The sequence below is a fragment of the Heliangelus exortis genome, chromosome 7 (genome assembly GCF_036169615.1).
Source record: "Heliangelus exortis chromosome 7, bHelExo1.hap1, whole genome shotgun sequence".
Lineage (NCBI taxonomy): Eukaryota > Metazoa > Chordata > Aves > Apodiformes > Trochilidae > Heliangelus > Heliangelus exortis.
In genome coordinates this window covers 23,909,055-23,926,289 of record NC_092428.1, presented here as the reverse complement: position 1 = coordinate 23,926,289, position 17,235 = coordinate 23,909,055, and the positions used below count along the sequence as shown (strand labels likewise).

Genomic DNA, 17,235 nt, shown 5'->3' with positions numbered 1-17,235 from the left:
ATTGTGTAAGATAAGTGGAAACTCTGTGGAAGCAGCTACAGGTGTGGGGTTGATGTTAAGTAATGCCTGAACGAACACACCTGCCTGAGGTCATTACAAGAACCACAGGCTTGTTGAGGAAATTCAGACACAGGTTATTTCTAAAATTAAAAAGTTTCCTGTAAACAAAGTCAATGCAAAAGAAATGGGCTCTCTATTCCCTTTACTTATAATGTTCATCCTATGGCTTCATGATTGGGAAAGCAGAAGAAACTTCCAGGAACCAGCATGCCTTGAATGCTTTATTTTGTCTATTTAACAAATTAATTTCCCAAGTGTTTCCTGATTCTTATTTGGTTAACACCTTGGGGTATCTAATTCTTATTTGCTACACAAATCGCTCATTTGCAATCAGATTTTCATCAGTACTTGCTATCTTATTTATCACAGTTAACATCAATTTGCACTTTGGTATTAACTAGAGAGATATTCTAAAAAGCAACTCAGTTTTACAAGTTGAGAATACTATGGCTGTCTTTTTCTAACAAAGAAAATTGCTGTCATGTCACTGGGTCATTCCAGTTACTGAATCCCAGCATCCCAAAGGTTTATCAAGCAACCATCTCAGGCTTGCAGTTTCACTATTTGCATTTCTGCAAAGCTAATTAAACCCCAGTAGGACAAAGCAAAACTGCATGAACCGGACTAGAAGTCATCTTCACCTCAAAGCTATACCCATCCCACAGAGAATAGTGTGGCTTTATCTGAAATCCACCTACGGTTCTGGGATCCCAGTGGGATAAAAGCCCCTGGATGTGTTTAGTTCTCCTTCTGTGTATGAACTGATTTGCCAGAAGAAAACGATCAGCAAAAGTGAAACTCCTCAATGGTGCAGAAAGGTGAAAAAGGCTAAGACTGGGTCACAAGAGAGTTCTACTAGTACTTTTGGCTGTGACCCGAAGATCTATAGGTAAAGCTTTTAGGGCATGTGTGTTAATTCATCAAGATTGCCATCTCTGTCAGCAAACTCTGTCAGCTCAGTGACCTCAGACAGTGTTGGAGGCCTCAATGCCACCCACCTCTCCACACTCCCTGGCCTTTCACTTGAGCACAACTCAATAGGATTCACGTGATCCAGAATTGTGCCGCCTACTATGGGCTCAATGTACTCATGTGAAACCCTTTTTGACCTTTTTTTTTTCCTTTCACTCCTTCCTGAGAGACTACCTGGTGTCAGCTGCTCCACTGTTCTGGCTTGTACATGTGCTGCAGCACCAAAGGAATGCAGATGTGATCCTTCCAGAGGTCAAATTTTATGTAAATAGTTCACATCAGGGCAGTCCTTCTCCAAGACCTGAGGATTCAAGTTTGTGTGTAGGGATCTCAGCTGATACCATGACGACTTTTTGGTCTTGCCTCTGTGAGCAGCAGAATTTATACTACTGGCATATGAAAGAAGTCTAAAGATCAGATCATTTCTTAACAGTAAAACCTGAAATAATTCCTCAAGCAATGTTACAGCTGTACTCTTTACTGTCTTTTTTTTTTTTTTTAAATCCCAGCTGTAGGATTACCTCACTTTTCTCGATGCTGATAGGATCTCAGCTTGTGATTTTCCCTACATTTCCTTGAATATTCCCAGATAATCATACCACTCTTTTTGTTCGACTTACTATGGCTTTGACATCTGAGTAACTTATACCATCTCAAGCTATTTCTGCAATGCATGAAAATTTCACCTTCTCTCCCATTCACTGCAAATGCCTGGCTGAAAGTGAAGGAGAATATATTGTAGTAGGAGGAATGCAGTGGAGAATTGGCTTGGTAAGAATGAAAATCTCAGTTATAGGAGGAGACAGCAAAGCTATTGAACCACAGATGAGTTTGTGTAACCTACATTTTCAAAAGCCTCTGACAAAAATTAGTTTGAGATCTCTGTGAACACAGAGTTACTAATTCTGGATTTACTAGGAATATGGGCTGTCAGACTTAAAGCCATCTAAAGAATCTATGTCCCTGGTAGCCAAATGACAAGGAAGTTAAGAACCAACCTCATCAAACTTGGCTTTTAACGTTATCCCCCAGGCTTATCTTGGATAATTCAAAATTATACAGATAGAATTCTTACCCAAAGAAATGTGTTTCCAAGTCCTGAAAGAATGGCTATTGGAAAGAAGACTTGAGAAGAATGTGATTCTACACACACTGAATTTTTCCTACAGCTATTAAATTTACAGCCACGAGTTACTGAAAATATAGCAGTCACTTGAAAGATTTACAGTAAATTATCTGTATTTTAAATTAGGGACTTCTAATAACTTAAGAGTAATTACAAAAGTGCTATCTCTCTGTAAAATGCACATTAATCTTGCTCTTTCCCACTTTGAGAAGGATCATTCCCTGGTTATTATTCAACTCTGTGTTCCAGAAATTTTCAGTCCCATCTTCTCTCCTACCCTCAATTTCTGCTGACACCAGAAGAGAGGCCACTTGTCAGCCAGCTGTTGCTCTCTGCTCATTTTTTCTGGCATTAGGATAGTTCTCACAACCTGAGGCAGCAAAGTGGGTTTTTGGAGCCTGTATTACCAGGCTTTCACACTATCTGAAGTGGATGGCAGGGGAGAAAGGCAATCCAGAGCTTGGAGCCCCAGGGGTGACCTGGCTTTCCACGGTGCCAACCAACCCTGAAAGGGTCTCAGTGCTCACAGCCACATCCTCAGGAGCTCTCTCCAGCACTCAGCCTGAAAATTGCTGAGTAGACAGAGGAATGAGACCCCAGTGGGGCTGGAGGCAGCTCGAGAAGGGCCCTCCTTTTCAATTTTCCTCCTCTGTTCAAAAACAGTGGGTGTTGCATGTGCTGATAACCCAATGTACTTAACAAGTAGTGTCCCACTCACCTTGAGCTACAGAGCTCACAGCTGCCAGATGCAGCTTGTGATATCTTGAGTATGTGTTTGATAAACTCCAGAGGCATTTTTATCTGTTAAACATAGAAAAACTGAAGAGCTTCCCACGACAGAATCTTATGCTTGTCAAGGCCATTTCTGAACTCCTGACTTCAAACTAATAGAGCTGCAAAGTTAGTGAGAGTGTGCAATGCTGGCTGGTTCACTCCCTTGCTAATTTGTCAAAAAAACACCATGTGGCAGAAATTAGCTGCTACATTGGGCATTACTGGTTTGATGACAAAGACTGTGCCATAAACACTGTGCCAAAAGTTTGCCAGTTAGAATTTGGTACACTTAATGTCCTTTTTTTTTTTTCATATTTATGATGTTCCTACTGTAAATATTTTAGGTTCCATCAGGTTTCTTCAGCATTAAGAGAAAATAAAGAGCAAGATCAATACTTCCAAGGAAACTGACCACAAGGAACTACCACTGGTCATTTAAACCAGATTTTAGAAGATCAAGCTGAGTATAGAATATATTTGTATTTAACAATTATGTACTTCTAACATGCAATTGCATTGTTGTCACTGAGGAACAGGTACAATCACCCTGTACTCTGACTTTCTAGAAGAAAAGAACTTAGTAGCCATCAGCAGATTTTGTGCTAATGTACTACTGAAAACATGTTGAGATTGAACTCATACTTTCTAGTTACAAGTAGTGGTAAATTGCTGGCATATTTAGTCAAAGCTTTCAGAAAAAAAATAATTACTTATTATTGGAAAGATTAGTATGATAATAAATGAGAAATCCTGACTGTTATCCTTACTGCATAGCCATGCTTGCAAGGTAATAGGTAAAGGAACAGGATTTTTGATACCATAACTTCTGTGTCCTCCTTTCTGTCTACCTGTCAGTGTTTTCTTACAGGCTTCCAGCTTCACCAAAATAGGTCATCCCCTCTCTGAAATATTCTCCATAAAAAGGGATTTGGATTATTTTGCATGGCATCCATTCAGAAACATTTCTGTGTGCCAATTAGCACACTGTATGTTATGAAGAGTCATTTTGAAGGCTTAAGAGTACAGAGGAAGGTTTTCTTCATGAAACAATTTACATTTGAATTTATATTAATAAATAAAATTAAAAAACAAAACCAGAGGTTATGACTGATGTGCAGTTAACTGGATTAGAAAAATGGCACAGGAAAAAAATGTTTCCACAATAATTTGTTTTCTCCATCCTTGGGTAGTTATAGGGGGAAGTGCTCACTTAACTATTTTGCTTAAATTATTAAAAGTGGAAAAAAGTACAGAATCAAAGTAATATGGATTACTGGAGAAATTGCAATCAATATTTTATTACAGTCACAAATGAATTATTTACCAGACTAATTTTCTGATATACTCTAGAGTAATTAAAAAGATACAACTCTCACATTAACACTTAATGTGTCACATCTTATATTTGTGTTTGTGTAGAGGTCAACCAAGTAAACTCATCTGTGAGGAGAAGATTCTCATCTGTGGCTGCTTATGTTTGAGCCTTTTGCTTCCATGGTACCTTATTTCCACCTTTGGCTAATCTTGGAGAGCATTATGAGAGGATTGATCCAATGTCCACAGAAATGAATATATAGCACAGACACTGAAAAGTATGAAAATCAATGCAAAGACTTTTATCAACTTCACAGTGCTTTGCCTTGAACTATGTAATTCTTCATAGCTGTCATCAACCAGTAACAGATTCTTAAATATAACATTGACCATCTAAGTATGAAACAGGAAAAAAAATGGTAAAAGCAGGTGAAAATAGGATGCTAGAAAACAGGAGATAAGAAGCAATATGCTGAGTGATGCAAGTGGACTCCCTAGCTTAACAGTGAGGTAGCATTTACCTGCACTGACAGCAACCTAAGAGGCAAATTGGGAAGGTAAGAACATCTGGTTCTATATGAAGTATCTTCTGTCCTGCTCAGTTAGTTTAAGATGCAGAAATGACATGCAAAGTTTTTTATCACACTGTAGTCGCACTTATTTTAACCAGTTATAAAAATATTTAAGAGATACTAAACAAAAATAATTCAAGAGCATTTACACATGTATGTACAAATGCTTCCCATAAGTAAAATAAAATTAGGCTCTGAGGGAGTAAAAATATCCACAACTAATCAACTGGAGACATCTCCAGACATGATTTAGGACAGGTTTTTTTCTACGGAAAAAATATCAGATTCTTTGAGTCAAACACCAGAGGATATTCCAGAGTTCAAGGAACTGTTTGTCACTAAGTTAAAACTACAAATGTCTTTTTTTTTTTTAAGGAGCATAAAGTTCCTGCTTCTACAAGACCACGGTCTGTCAGTCTTCACAAACCTTTCAGGAGCATAGCAAGATTCAAGAAAGGGTGATTTGCAAATAAGAGTGAAAACTGAAAACATTTCTCTCACAAGCTGATTGAAAACCTCAACCTAAAAGTATCTAATGCACCTGTATTTCAAACTGCAGCAGAGTGCATCACTCTCAGTGGGGAAAGCAGAAGTAAAATATAACATTTTTAAAAATGCAGGAAAAGTTCAACTTTACCAATTACTGCTGTCTCTGAAAGCTGTGCTTGTGACAAGCAAGTTATTTATGGTGCCCACCTGCAGGCATATCAGTCATGATCCAACCTGTGTCTTTCAGAAGATCATGATCCTTGCTTATTTGAATACTTGCAGCTGTATCTCATGGATACAGGTCTGCACCATTTGTGGCTGCCATTCCAGTTCCTTTCTATCCCTCCATATTTCACACAAATATCTCAAACTGACTCTACACAGTATTGAGAACCCTAAAGTTATACAGTAATTATGCTAGAGCTCCTCTTTCAGGAAGCAATATCTCTAGAGGAAAATATGTGCTACACTGAGCTTCCAAAGAGATGATTAATATGTACTTTGCAGAAGAATTTAAGAGCTCTTAGGTACAGGAAAATACCTACCTGTAATGCTGATAATATATTTCTGGGAAGACAATACTCAGTCTACTTTTTTGACCTTATCAGAAAACACAGCCTCCCCTAGTACCAAAACACCCAAGTACATCCTCTCTGCTTTCCAACACCGTTTCTTCCCCCTTATTTTCAGCAAGAGTTCAGAAGCACATCTGAAAAGAGGACATTCCATGCTGCCATTCAATGTTTTCTTTGCCTAATTGCTCTTCTAGTTTTGCAAACATGCAGGCTGCAAGGGCAATCTCTAGATAATTTTGCAGTTTGTTTCACCCAAGAAGGCCAAAAGTGGAGCTTAGATTAAAGTGTGCAGGAAGCAGTATTTCACTCACCATATCATCACTGCTCTTTCTCCCTTCTAATTGCTCACTGTGGTGCTGTCTTGAGAGTCCCTCACAGCTCATGCAAAATTCAGAAGGAATAAAAAACAAATCCTCCTGTCTTAGTTTCACATTGCTTTTCTGAGCAGAGTTTTCTTGTCACTCCCCTCTTGTTACCTCATCCTGAGATCAATAATTTTAACAGTGCTGTATACCAAGTGGACATGAAAATACACTACATTTAGCCCCCATAATGTGAATATTACTTTAACCACAGATTAAAAAAATATCTCTCTCAAAGATAGATGCACAACCCACCCAGATGACATGCTTACTGAAAACATTTTTAAATCCCAAAGCCAGTCATTGTGAAAGAAGTTCACCTTACAGCTCTTCTGTGACACTGTAGTCCCTGCAATATGCTACAGGTAAAATTTGAGGAGCATTAATTAAGAAGCAGTAGAAATTATAGTGAAGCAGACTTGATTTTCCTGCTCTTGACTGGGAAGACAAAAACATCTACCACCAAAATACCCAGTGCACAATGCACTTCTCAGAATTTCTATTGCTGTAATTATTTACCAAACCAACAAAGCGAGATGACACTTCTAACAAAGCACCTTTGACAGGATTTGCTCATAAAGTAAACTGCAAGAGCAAAAAGTGTTATTTTAAGATCCCCAAACCTCCTTCCCAGGAGGCAGAAATAACAGAAGAGATGCACATACCTGTCCAGGTGTGATCCTTTCTTGGAAAGGCCCCTCCAGCATTGCTCAGCCATGGTCCTGCTCCATTCTCTCAACACCAACCTGGGCAGTGGAGGTTGCAGCCCCAGGTCTATTTAGGCTGACACACTGGCAGCAGCAACACCTGCAAAGAAAATAATTGGGTTTTTTTTGACACCCTCAAAACAACCTGTGTAATGAGATATTAAGTGATAGCAGAAACCTGCTTTAAAGGCAGCAATCAGTCTGCTATGCACAAAAAGCCACAGAAGCTGGGGCTTGGCTAAGGAGCACCAAGCACTACCTGTGATAAAACCACACCTGGAAGCAATAAGGCATCAATATGATTTTTTTTTAAGCTCTTTTGTTTTAAAGCTTTTTCCATAACAGTGGTCTTAAATCTATATATATATATATATCATCATTTAAAATGTGAAGGTCTGTATTTTAATTAAAAGAGTGAAAATGAAATAAAGATTTAATGACACAGCTTTTGAGGTATAGGAACATGAGAGGATTCAATCAAATCTTAAGTCTGGGCTGAGGCCAAATATTTGTTATTTTTCAAAAAACTTAGACAGAGAAGGCATATATTTTTATTATTCTACCATAAATATATTTGAATATACATTTAAAAGGAATAAATAATTTTTTGCAATTATCAAGAAAGTGCTTAAAAGCTATCATCAACTGCCTGTGTTTAGCTGTGAAGCAAAATAAAGAGACAGTTGTCTGTATCAAAACCTACTTTCCAACTCTGTACGAGTTTAAGTTTCTTGTTGCTTCACTTTTTTCCACTAGGTGGCACTCTAGAAATATTTCTAAATTCTGAATTCCTTTCCATTGCCTTTCAAAAAGCCAACAAATTAGCGATTTCCCTCAAACCTGTTGTTTACAGCCTACTGAAAAAGGCAAGTGAATTACATAGAGCAGCACAGAAAATTAGCATTGTTAAATGTGTCACATATATCACTAATAAAGTTTCATTATTTATACTGTCAGCTTGGAAAGCACTTATTTCCTAATCAATCAACTCATAACTAAATAAACAGTCATATAGGCATAGAACATGAAAGCACAATACTCCTAAATCAGATCTGCCTGAGATTGAGTGTATGCTGCTTGATATTAGGAGAGGAGGAATAACAAAGAAAAATGCTCCCCAATTTACCAGCTTCCCTCACCACCCCTCCACATATCTACCTTTAGTGAAGGACACGTATATATTTCAGGATATATATTATTCTCTGCTTTTTTATTATTTTTTTGTTTGTTTTTTAACAGTAAATGCTGCACTTCACCTCAAAGGTGATCCTGAAACACAAGTTAGGTCAGACACACTAAGTTCATTTGTAAAAGCTGTAGATATGTTTAAAATGAACCCATCTCTATTTGAGGATGGGGGATGCAGAAGAGGAAAAGAGATTTAAGTAGTTATTTGAAGGGCTTCCAGCATCTAAATCCAGCTGCAGTCTCACAGACATCTCTTTTGATGTTCACTAAAGCTGGAGATGAGTTTTGGTAAACAGATGTCCTTGTCAGGGAAAACAAACAAATAACTGATTGGGTACTATCTGGAAGCTGGAAGTGAACTACAATCAGTTTTCCTTTGTTTGCTGAGCTGTTGCAGGAATAGGCTGGTGTGGCATTGGATCCAGGAGTGGAGACGTCCTGATAAATGAAGGGAAAGTATCACATCTCCTGAAGAATCCAGGCACCAGGGCATTTGGTACATGCCAGGGGACCAGCTACTGCTCTTCCTATTCTGTCAGAAGTTGGACTGTTGGATGCAGCTTCTTTGGAGTTCTGTCTTGTAAGAGCTATGAAACAGGTCATACCAACAGGAAAAAGCAAAGTGCCACGGTCTCTGATCTTCCCTGCTTTTCCTTCTTCCTCCAGAAGATTTTGCAGGTAATTTTTAAGCACTGAGATTACATGTTTGTCTGTGGGAAAGGCAAACCACAGCCAAAGCTACCAGCTGGGGACTGTTCTGCTCTTACTTCATTCTGCAATTTTAATAGTTTATAAAGCTGAGATTTATCACAGAAATCTGTAACTAAAAGCAGAGGTTGATGTGCTCACAAAAAGAAATATGCCCTACAGAAGCAGCCACAGTATCTGTTACAGAGATCCTGAGAGTTCTCTTTGAACTTAGGTGCTGATAGACTGAGCCCCAGAAATGCTTTCTGGATGTGGAGGAAGCCTGGATCGTTCTGGCTTCTTAGCTGGATGGCAGGGTCAAAATTTCCCAATCAAATAGGTCAAACAGCTCAAAATTCAAGCACGTCTTGCAGACAGAAAGTGCAGGGTAAGCCTTGTTTAGCCAAGTAGGTCCCAAACCTCACGAAAATACAGATCCTGCAACCTCCCACAGACCAGGTAATGAAACTTATGAGGTTTTTTTAAAGAAAGGAGATGAGCTGGCTGGCTCACAGCCCTGGGCAGGGTCACTGGCAACATGAGAGGTCACACATATCACTCTACATTGTTATTATAGAAAACAGTCGTGGAGACTGCTCACTCTTCACAGAGCTGGTAGTTTAGGTGGGATTTGTGTGTTCCTAACAGAAACACAGGACACAAAAGCAACTGTAAGCAACTCTGGATGTTTTTCATTACACATGTTGCTGACTATTAGCCAGCATGGTTTTCAGGTTCATTACCTCAGCTGTTTAGAAAAAGGCAGATTTGCTGGAGAAGAGCTCTTTCCTGCCTCTAATTGTTCTTTGTGATTATCTCCTGTGGTCTATAGACAAAGACTGGCTTTTACCCACTCAGAAAGTCTGCAGCTCAGGCTGAGCTTGCATCAGTGTAACCTTCATCGTGAGCCCCCAGGTTGGGGAGCAACTGACCCTCAACACAGGCTCCACGCCTGGACACCTGCAAACGTAGTCCCCAACACCCTCGTTATCAGAGGCTGATTTAATCAAGTGAGGGAAACTTTGGTCACTTGAGTCAGAGAAAGGCAGAGGAGTTGGCTGTTTGTCTTCACAGCAGTATGGCTAAATCAATAACCTGTGGAATGAGAGATTTGGGGTGGATGAAAGGTGCATTATCGTAGATATGCGTATTGGAAAGTGCTGGCAACAAACTGCAATTTTGAACAAATAAATGAATTTACTAGGTGGAGGAGAGAGACTGCTGATAAAACAGAAAAAAATACTATACTCTAGAGGTGATTTTAGTCCGAGTGCTAATATTTTATACAAGAGAATATTGAATTCAGGGAGAGGTTTATTCATTCATCTGGCTTTTTAACTTTCTAAAGTGCTTTTATTGACAGATTTTGTTTGTGGCAGCTAATATTACTGTCATTGCAAAAATATTTTTTCTTTATTTAGCTCTCCTGATGCAGTTTGCCATCTGAAGTAATTTAGCTTTCATTTTGTTAAGTAAAGTTGCTTTCTAAAAACTCAGAGATGATTCACATGGTTTGAACCTGCATTTGCTCACATAAAACTGAAATTTCAAGAAATGTTGCATTAGCTGAGACCCACAGTCCGTTTGCTGTCCATTTAACTGCAGCAACATTAATGACAAGCCACCTACAGGATGTAAATAGGTGACATACCCTCTTCCTTACATTTCAGCCTTCCCTACAACCTTTATATTTCTTTTTGTCTTGGTGACAAAATCCATCTGCCAGGAGAAAACATACACGTGAATAGAATGTCTTCAATTTAAGATGTGGTTTGAGATTACTTCGTTATAGTATGTCCAAGCTCTCTCAATCACCTACTCATGAAGATGCCAGCCTCGTAGTGGACACACAAGAGAAGCTATTCCAGACATACCAGATTTCTGTTATTTAAAACCCAATTCATTCAGCATTAAAGTTTCTGTAAAGATACAGACATCTTTCTGAGTTGGAGTCCTGCCATTCCAGCAGACTACAGTGGAGAAAACTCATATTGAACTTGAACTATATTTACTGAGGGCAAGGCTGCAAGCCTTAGCTAAAACAACCATCAGCTCTGCACTCTGGCCTTGGGGTGAGAGGTCCAGAAGAATTGCTTCTGCAGAATCCAGATTAGTTCAGTGTGAAAAAAAAAAAAATTGCTCCAAGATCTGTTAAAAAACAAAACAACCCAACACTTTTTCTATCTCTTGAAGAGCAGAGTTCATCCTTTTTCACCCTTCCATGCAAAAGCTAAGCAGACCATCACCAGACCAAGAGAACTCCTGGCAAGATACAGCACATGAATGCCTTAATGCCTATTTCACTGAATCCACAGTGACTTACCACTTCCCAGCGGGGTGATATCTTGGGTTACTGCAGCGGTGTTTTGTTGCGGCGAGCCTTTCTCTTGGGGACTCGGCTCTTCTTCAGGAGCTCTCTTGCCATCCCTCTCCTCAGGCATCTTCATCTCTTGTCTGCTTGTGCTTCTGGGAGCATGCCTTTTATCTTGCCCTTCAGCCCCGCCCATTTCCGGCTGGGGCAGGCCCTAATTATTGGGCACAGCTGGGCCTAAGCTCCCAGTTCATTATCGGTGACACCTGAGGACTTGTGGTTCTCTCTACAGTGTTTGGTGGTGGCCATAGGGCTGGCTCCTGTGAGAAGCTGCTGGAAGCTCCCCCAGTACCAATCCCTGCCTGCCTCTGCCCAAGGCTGAGCAGACATGGGAAGCTGGATGTGCCTCTGTGAGTGACATATTATAGAAATGCAAAATGAAACTGCAAAAATATAAGAAAAGGACCCACAGAGCAGAGTAGAGGATTAAGTGAGAGAGAAATGCCAGAGCAAAGACACCAAGGTCAGTGAAAAAGGAGGGGGAAAGGTGCCCCAGCAGAGATCTCCCTCAGCCCTTGGTGAGATGGCAGCTGTGCCCCTGCAGCCCATGGAGGAGCACAGTGAAGCAGTCCCTGAAGGAGCATGGAGGAGCAGTCCCTGAAGGAGCACAGTGGGGTAAATGTGGATTTGTAGCCCCTGAGGTGTCACAGGAGGACAGATGTGAAGCAGCTTCTGTGCAGGATCACGGAGAGGGGCAGATGTGGATCTGCAGCCAAGGAGGACCCTGTGCCAGAGGACGTGACACCGCAGCAGCCGTGACTCTGTGTGCAGCCCGGGCTGGGTTCCTGAGGGACTGCACCTCAGAGAGGGACTTATGTCAGAGGGTTTCAGGAAGGACTCTCTCCCATGAGAGGGACCCTGCACTGGAGCAAGGGAAGAATGTGAGGAGTCCTCCCCCTGAGGAGGAGAGAGCAGCAGAAACACCATGTGGGGAACTGACCCTAAACCCCCCTGCCCGTCCCCTGTGCCCTGAGGGGGAAGCAGCAGTGAAGCAATTTGGGCCCGGGAAGAAGAGAGGGGTGGAGAGAGAAGGTATTAAGGTCTGGCCCTGTTCCTTATTTTCTCCTTGTAGATTAGGTTTTTTCTTTTGCAAGTTGAACCTGTTTTTTTCATGTTGCCGTAACTGAGGAATGCAAACCTTCCTGTCCTTTACTCAATTAACAAACTTTAAGGTGGGTTTGCTCTTCCCTGTCCCATGGTGTGAGGGAGGTGAGCAAGTGGAGGCCTGGCTAACACCAGCTGAGCCTATCCCTTGACAGGTGAAGTGTCATATTTTGACTTTCACAGAGAAGCAATCTAGTTGAAATAGAGGGTCCTAAGTCCCTATGTCCATGGTGTAAGCTTTCCAAGCACTGGGCTGACACTCTTCCCTCTCCAGTGACACAGAGATCAAGTGCTGAGTACAGGGGCAGAATCCCTTCCCTGGACCTCCTGATACAGGCCAGGATGCCATTGGCCTTCTTGGCTACCTGGGCACACTGTTGGCTCATGTTCAGCTTCCTGTCAATCCAGACTCCCAGGTCCCTCTCTGTCTGGCTGCTCTCCAACCACTCTGTGCCCAGCCTGGAGCTCCCCATGGGGTTGTTGTGGCCAAAGTGCAGGACCCGGTGTAGGCAGCAGGTGGCAGGACCTGCCGAGTAATGAGCTCAGCCGGTGCTGCCACCTGCTGCCTACAACCCGGCACTTGGCCTTGTTGAACCTCATCCCATTGGAATCAGCCCAACTCTCCAGTCTGTCCAGGTCCCTCTGCAGAGCCCTCCTGCCTTCCAGCTGATCCACACTTCCCCCACAGCTCGAGTCCTGTGTCCAGTTCTGGGCCCCTCAGTTTAGGAAGGATATTGAGGTCCTGGAGCAGGTCCAAAGGAGGCAACTGGGCTGGTGAAGGGACTCAAGCACAGATCCTATGAGGAGAGGCTGAGGGAGCTGGGGCTGTTCAGCCTGGAGAAGAGGAGGCTCAGAGGAGACCTCATCACTCTCTACAACTCCCTGAAAGGAGGTTGGAGCCAGGGGGGGGTTGGTCTCTTTTCCCAGGCAACTCTCAGCAAGACAAGAGGGCACGGTCTCAAGTTGTGCCGGGGGAGGTTTAAGTTGGACATTAGGAAGAATTTCTTTACAGAGAGGGTGATCAAGCATTGGAATGGGCTGCCCAGGGAAGTGGTGGATTCTCCGTCCCTGGAGATATTTAAAAAGAGCCTGGATGTGGCACTCAGTGCCATGGGCTGGGAACTGCAGCGGGAGTGGATCAAGGGCTGGACTTGATGATCTCTGAGGTCCTTTCCAACCCAGCCAATTCTATGATTCTGTGACTCTATGATATAGATGTGCTTTCACACCATGTAAACAGGCATTGCTACCTTGATGCTAAATTAGTTATTCACTTGCTTCCCATCAGCATCAGTCCATAGAGACTTAGGACCCATGGCTTTGCGGAGCCTCTCTTCTCAATTAAGTGAGTAAGCGATCCATCAACTTTTGTCTTCTATGTCTGTTTATCTCAATGGCAACATGAGTATACCTGAGCATTTTCCAGCATCCTTAATTTCTTTCAAGAGACCATTCAACTCTCCCTATTTGTAAGGATTCAAAAATTTATTAAATTTGTACTTTTTTCTTTAAGGTAAAAATCACTTATTCCCTCCATATTGTTTCCCTAATAATTCAGGAACAGCCTTCCCTCTGCTTCAAGCTAGAGCTTTAGCTCTAGCATCAATAAGATGTAAGTATATTAATGGAAAGCTCTTTGTGATCTTAAGCAGTCCCTCCTCCCTAATCCCATCTGTCATTTGCAAGGGAAATGGTTTAGTTTATTGCATATCCTCTAAATGGCCAGATGCGACATGGCCCCAATTTCATATAAATGTTTGGAGAATGGGAATGGACAGGACAGTCTCAGATTCACTAGCAGGCAGCCCATGATGGCTTTAGCAGTGCTGATTGCCCAGGAGAAAGGACTTTCTCTTTTCTTCCAATCCAATTCACACTGAAACAAACCAGCACTGATTGCCTGGGCACTTGAAAAGCAGCCCTGATGCTGGTGGTGTCCCTCTTTGTTCCAAAGATTTTGGTGTGCTAAACACTTGGACATTAGCATGAAGATAAGGGAAGAGCAGGTGATATTTTGTGTAGGATACAAGGGGTAGAGACTGGTTGCTGTGGGATGGTGCCATGGGAACCTGTTAACAGTATGATTAATCTATCCTAGGGAGCTCGGGTTAGCTGCTCATTTGGTGATGTAGCAGAACTAATGATAGATGCTGATGCAGTCTGGTTTTTTTAAGCATTGTTCTTCCTGGTGATTTATGGTTGCTTCTACTAGTAAAATTAACAGCTACTATAGCCCAAAGCTTTAACCAGCTTTGGTGACTGATGATTCTGCAAGGAGTCTCTGAACTCTGAGCACTGAAATAATCAAAAGAAGAGACAGAATTCTGAGTGAAGCTGACATCAAAGAAGAACTAGGGATGAGCTTTCACTGAAATCACAATATTTCCAACATTCTGGGTGTTAAGCCCTAAGTCTATTGCTTCTAACCACTGCAAAGCCAGCTGCAAAGTCTGAGCCTGGGATCTGAGCTGCCCCACATCTTCCTCTTGTGTATCTATTCAATTTTGGTTTGGAGCAGTCTACAACAGAAGGGGAATATATTAGAAAAGCTTCTACCAGGAAGATAAATGCCTTATCAGGGATGAGATGAAAGAAAAAATTTTATCGTGGTGATGGTGGACTAAAATTCTTGGTATTTTAACATAGTTTCTTCATTAACAAAAGTTTCTAGTCTTGCTTTGGGAATGTTTTTCATCCTGTCTACATAGCTTGCTACTAGTTGGAGTAAAAGGCAGAAACTTCCATTATTGGTTACATAATAAAAAACATTCAGTGTTTCTCCTGGCAAAATGTTTTAGAAGCAATTCCAATTTCTTAAAAACCATAATTTTAGAAGTGCTATAAAACCTTATTTTTACGATTTCCAAAACATTTTTTCATGTTATATAAAACAACCTCTCTGTGCTTAGGTAATTATACACATTTATGGATTTTTGTCACATAAAGCTGACACAAAAATCTAATGTCTCCATTTTACCAAAACAGAATATTTTGAAGTTTTTATGGGTGAAAGTTTGATTTCACAGAACACTTTCTGCCAAATCCCTATTCATGATAGATGAAAATAATATTTTAGAAGCACAAGTATCTGTATTAGGAAATCCATTCCTCACTTTCCACTAGCAACAGCTGCATTTGGTAGGGAAACCCATTACCTTGGAAGCAGGGCCTTCTCCTGCCTCACTGAGGCACTCCTTGCTGACAAGGGTAACAGAGTCAGAGTCTCTGTATTTTTCTTTCTTGCTGTAAACAGTAAGAGTAACCCAACTCACTTCTTCAGAATTCAATATTTCTGTAGAGGTGGCAGCAATTTAATTACCTACTCTGATAACTGACATCACCACCATTCCTGGTAGAACAGCAAAAACAAACAATCAAATGCATTATTTCCCAAAACAAGAATTGCCAGCAGAGCTTCAGGGCCTTAAATGCAACACCTACATTTATATTAGTACAGGAGGGAAAGCAATGCCTGAACTAATAATCCCAGACAGCTTTTCTCTGTTAGTGCATAAGCCACGGGTAATTGCAGGTGCATTGGCAGCAGACAGCCACACACATGAGTCTGCAAGGCAGGAAGGGTCCTGCTGGCTTGTGTATTTCCAACCTGTTATTAGGCAAAGAAGAAAGCCATGAGGAGGTCCAGACAAACACAGTGCTAATAAAGAAGGTCAGCAAGCTGCAGCAGCACCTAGAAGGTATCTGTGGAAGTCAGACAAAACAGACAGCCTGATGTTTTAGCTTTTCAATGAGAAATAGAAATGAGAAGGAACATACATTTCCAAAATGAATTTACATTCACATGATAAAGACAGTTCATAGATTAAGAAAAAAATCTAAGGAGAGAGGAGATTTTCCTTTGCTCTGATGTTAGCACTATCTAGTACATTTGAAGATCCAGAGATATCTCTGTGCCCTGCTCCTACTGCTATAAATGAGCTTGTCTTTTTAAACAAGAAAGTTAGATATCAAATTCTCTCTGTAGATCTGAGCCTCATGCTCTCCCTCAGTAGGTGCTGTATAAAAAGAAGATTGAATCCATCTGACTTTAGGAACTTAAGTGAGCAGGTTAATCAAAGCTGTCTCTAGTCACTGGGGATAGAGGCACCTCCAGCAGGCAGGAAGTTCAGCAAGCAACACGGGCTCCTACTCTGAATATGTTTCTGGAGGTGTAACACAACCTGCAAAGGAAAAAAAGGCATTTTCACAAGATGGCCAAAGCTGGGGCATCTGAATTCCTCTTCCTTCAAAGAGATTTGTTGTTGTTGTAGTCTTTCATATGACGACACAGAGAGCATGTCCAGTCACTGCCATAAGGCTGCAGAAATCCTGAAGCATTTTTTTCTCTCCTTCAGTGAATATCTATTTATTCAGAGAGTGAGAATATCTGTGGTAGAATTGATCTGGAATAACCACAAGTGTAAGACCCTATCCTGGAGCTGAAAGAATCTTTTCCTAAAGAAAGTTCTCTAAACATATTCAGATTCATAAATAGCCTTAATAAATCAACATTTTCTCACTGTATTTTATTCCAAAAATCCCCTGCCCAGCTACAGGAGCTCTAAGTCCCCTACACACAGCATGGCATTCAGTATGGGTCAGTTACCCAATTACAGTCCATTTGGCTACAAAAATCAATTGGCTTTGCATTTGTATTCAGTAAAGGTTTTTGTTTAATATCTGTCAACAAACAAGGGGCATCAGTAGCATTTACAAACTGGTAACCATTATTCTGTTAGGGCAGTATGACAATTAGTATTTTGATTCTAGTAATTAAGTAACTCCGTTGTATATATCCCTAAGCAGAGAAAGAGAAATCTGATTTGAATGGAATCCCAGAGGAAAACAGATATATATAGAACATAGGTTTGTCCCTGTGACAACAGCCTGTTCTTTGGAGGCCATGCAAAGGAAAACAGACAGTGATATAAATA

General features: G+C 41.1%; 1 long non-coding RNA gene across 1 annotated transcript in view; it reads right to left on the bottom strand.

Annotated features, from left to right (window-relative positions):
* LOC139798053 (uncharacterized) overlaps window positions 1–17,235 on the bottom strand; it is a 145,813-nt gene that overhangs the window by 107,608 nt on the left and 20,970 nt on the right. Inside the window, exons 2-3 of the long non-coding RNA XR_011726689.1 lie at window positions 15,625–15,650; window positions 6,910–7,051 (exon numbers count right to left, since the gene is read on the bottom strand). This is a non-coding gene — a long non-coding RNA (uncharacterized lncRNA). The remainder of the gene's footprint in view (window positions 1–6,909; window positions 7,052–15,624; window positions 15,651–17,235) is intronic.